General features: G+C 48.9%; 1 long non-coding RNA gene across 1 annotated transcript; it reads right to left on the bottom strand.

The window, feature by feature from the left end:
- Positions 1-326: 326 nt before the first annotated feature.
- Positions 327-2,055, bottom strand: LOC125111544 (uncharacterized). The gene is made up of 3 exons (XR_007130883.1): positions 1,960-2,055; positions 1,409-1,586; positions 327-700 (listed from the first exon to the last, which is right to left on the bottom strand). It is a non-coding gene; the product is annotated as an uncharacterized LOC125111544 (long non-coding RNA).
- Positions 2,056-4,090: the final 2,035 nt, after the last annotated feature.

Here is a 4,090-nt window from a genome sequence, read left to right as displayed (position 1 = left end):
GCTGTAGGTCGCAGATGCAGCTCGGATCTGGCATTGCTGTGGCTGTGGCATAAGTCGGTGGCTGCAGCTCTGATTCGACCTAGCCCAGGAACTTCCATGTGCTGTGGAAGTGGCCCTTAAAAAAATAAATAAATATTTAAAAAAATTTTTTTTTAAATTTTAAAACGTCAAATAGAACTGAAGGCAGTTTTCAACTATTTACAAGGAGCATATCTGCTAACATCCCACTATGCAAAGCAGCTAGATGGCCACAAGGAAATAAATGAAAGAAATGTGCCTCCTCAGTGAGAAAAATCCAGTTATATGTCAAAGAGGATCTAGGGAGGGCCGCAGAATGGACATGGTGGGTGCGCTCAGCATCCGTCTGCCCACCCTCTCGCCAGGATGGCTCACACACCTCTGGTGGCAACGGACTCCAAGCAAGAGACCCATGTTCCGGGCTTGTGATCAGAGCATCCTCTGAAGGAGGGATGAGCAGGAGCAGCACTGAGCAGAGGTAAATTTTTATGCACTGCATTTGCAAAAGCCATCGATAGAGACAGGATGGCCTTTCAGAGTTGTCTCCTAACTTGAGGGACAGGAGCTTGGACCTTCTACCCCGGGGGTGTGACAGGTCCCTTCAGGCAGCACCTCACACTCTGGACAGCCTGGAGATTTCACTATACCCGGAAACAGCTTCTCCAGATTCTGGTCTCATTTCCTGGGGAGAGTTGAAAGAAGGATGTTAGGAGTTCCTGTCCTGGCGCAGTGGTTAACGAATCCGACTAGGAACCATGAGGTTGCGGGTTCGGTCCCTGCCCTTGCTCCGTGGGTTAAGGATCTGGCGTTGCCGTGAGCTGTGGTGTAGGTTGCAGATGCGGCTCGGATCCTGCGTTGCTGTGGCTGTGGTGTAGGCTGGCGGCTACAGCTCCGATTCGATCCCTAGCCTGGGAACCTCCATATGCCGTAGGAGCAGCCCAAAAAATGGCAAAAAAAAAAAAAGACAAAAAAAAAAGAAGGATGTTACTGTGACAAACTAAAAACTCCCACACTGCAGTGGGTTAGGGTCACAACGGACATTTTCTGTCTCTCAGGGAATCAGTGGTACGCCCCCCCCCCAAGAAAAGTGTATACTTTTCACCCCCACCCACCCCCGATGTGATGATATTTGGTGGTAATTAGGTTTACATGAGGTCATGAAGATGGGGCCCCGTGATGGGCTTTGTGCCCTTCTAAGAATGGAAAACAGAGAGCTAGCGTCTCTGCCTCTCCCTGTACTGCGCGAGGACAGTGAGAAGGTGACTGTCTATGAATCAGGAAGAGAAGGCTCCCCGCAAGAACCGAATCTGCTGACACCTTCCCCTTGGACGCCCAGCCTTCAGAAGCCTCCCAGTCTTGGTACTTTATCATGTGCCTGAGCTGACAATACCTCCTCTCTCTTCTAGGTTCCTTAGTTCTCAGCTAGAACCTCTAATGGTCCAGCAGGCTTCCTAGGAGAATAGCACAGACCCTTGTGTGGGAGCAGGTAAGTGACCGGCCGCAAGATCTTCTCCAGCTATGGCTGCTCTGTTATCCACCTTCCATGAAACCTGGACATGGATGTTTGCCTGCGGAAGTGGTTAAAAAAAAAAAAGTGAAGTAGGTTATGTGACTCCTTGGCAGATTATCAATGATCAAAACTTGATTAAATAAATAAAGCAGGCGTTCTCCTCGTGGCTGAATGGGTCAACAACCTGACATAGTGTCCAGGAGGGTGTGGGTTCGAGCCTTGGCCTTGGTTGGTGGTTAAGGATTACTGCAAGCCATGGTGTCGGTTGCACATGCAGGTTGGATCTGGGTTGCCGTGGCTGTGGTGTAGGCTTATAGCTGCAGCTCTGATTCCCCTATCCTGGGAACGTCTACATGCCACAGGTGCAGCTGTAAAAAGAATGAAAAACAAACAAAAACAACAAAACCATCATTTCATACACTAGTACTCACCCCAAAGTAAGTGCTCAAGTATATGGCCCCCTGGCTAGGTCACCGCCCAATCCACCTGCCGAGACTGCAGAAAATGGGGAGCAGGGAGAGCAAAGCGGCAGCTTCATCAGCTAAAGACAGCAGCGCTAGAGCTCGGGGCTGAGGAAGCAGCTGGAACCATAAAAGGAAATGCTGCCAACACAAGAATCATGGGAGGAAGATCAACATTCAGAGCAGAAATTTGCTAAGTCGCTGGCTGACAGCTAAACTGTGCGTGCGGGGAAGCGCCTCAGTGGGTTTAGCAGAAGGACCAGAGGGTAAAGGGGCATCTACTCCTGCAAGGTAGCGAGTTGCAGGGTCAAATCCAGGCGGCTGGTGAATTCCTTAACGAACCCCGCCCCCAGCTCCGGGGGCAGGGATCTCAAGGCATCAGAACACAGGGTTGGAATCCAGCACAGCAGCAGAGGATGTGTTCCTGGAAGCAAGGAACGCGCAGAGAGGGTGAGCCCATCTCTGTCCAAATCCTAGATTGACGAAGAAGCTGCACATTGAAAAGGAGGCAAAATGGCTCTGGCTGAAGAGGTGGCACCAGGAAGCCTGAAATCTATTCCATGGCACATTATACAGAGTCATTTGGGCCTAAAATGAGTCTCTTCTGCTTGTCAAAATAGATCGTCCTTTTCCCTCGAACTATTAATCTTTCTTAAATTGCATTTTACACTCGACTCTATACTAGATAATAAAAATAGAGTCTATTCACTGGTCTGGTATCCGTAGGTGTCTATTCTGAGCTAGACTCCTGTCTCCAATAGAAATGCAATGCTAGGGGTTCTTGCTGTGGCTCAGCTGGTTAAGATCGTGACAGAGTGGCCATGAGGATGTGGGCTCTATCCCTGGCCTTGATCAGTGGGTTAAGGATCTGGCATTGTCAAAAGCTGTGGTGCGAGTCGAAGATGCAGCTTGGATCCGTTGTTGCTGTGGCTGTGGCACAGGCTGGCAGCAGCAGCTCTGATTCGACCCCTAGACGGGAACTTACAGGTGCTGCAGGTGCAGCCATAAAAAGAAACAAATAAATGCAATGATAACCACACACGTACATTCAAATATTGCAGTAGTCATGCTAAAAAAAATTAAAAGCGGCAAGTGAAATGGTTTTAATAGATTTTATTTAACCCGATATACCCAAAATATGTTATTTCAGCGAGTCATAACAGATATGATGCATATCTTATCCACTTCTTTCTGGTCTATATCTTCAGGATCCAGTGCGTATTTCAGTTCAAGTGAAAATGCACGTTCTCAGTTACACCAGGCATGTGTCAAGAGCTCCACGGCCACACCTGACTTATGGCTACAGTCCTGACAGCACGGGGATCTGCCGTGATTAGTACAGATGCGGCAGGAAACAAGGGGACCCAGTTCTGTCCTAAGACACTTATCGATAAAGTGCAGAGAAGAAATCAAAGGTGATGAAATGAGTGAGATTAGGGCTCTGCCCAGGTGCTGTAGGACCACATGGGAGGGTGTCTCACCTGGGTTCCCAGGGAATAATGGGCCAGCTGCCTGGCGGATGTGGCATTGAGGATGGGCTGTTTATGGTAGGTAGGGGCCAGCGTGTTCCAGACAGAGGAGACAAGTGTGATGCTTAGAGAGAGCACCTGGGGGTTCAACCCATGGCAGTGACTGAGGGACAGGGTCCAGTGGTGTTCACACGGCAGAGGGAGGCCTTTGCAAACGTTGTCTCCAGAACCCAAGCGGCAGCGGACAAGCGAGCTGGTCCCTTGCATCCGTGATGCAGACTCCTGCTCAGAGAGCCCATCGAGCTGGGCGTGGCCATGCTCTTGGCCAAGAACAGTGAGGACCGAGATTTCAGCATGTTTTCTTCATTATGTCTTTGAAGTGCTTAGAGCAATTGTTTGCTCTGCTTGAATAATATTGTTTATGATGCCATAAACGCTGAGTGAACAGCGAATATTTACAAGGATCGGATTGCTATATGATTTTCCAAGACAAGTTTTATATCAGCTGGTGTATTGGGATCTCTGGATCCTGGTCCAAACTGGGGAAGCTCCGGTGAACTAATTGGAAAGTCATTCTAGCCCACTTACTTTAGCATATTTTAAAAGTGTGCAGTAATTGAGCAAAGTGGAAA

Source organism: Phacochoerus africanus, chromosome 1 (assembly GCF_016906955.1).
Source record: "Phacochoerus africanus isolate WHEZ1 chromosome 1, ROS_Pafr_v1, whole genome shotgun sequence".
NCBI classification, from domain to species: Eukaryota; Metazoa; Chordata; class Mammalia; order Artiodactyla; family Suidae; genus Phacochoerus; species Phacochoerus africanus.
Note: the sequence above shows the minus strand (reverse complement) of the source record. Positions and strands in the feature narration are given on the sequence as shown.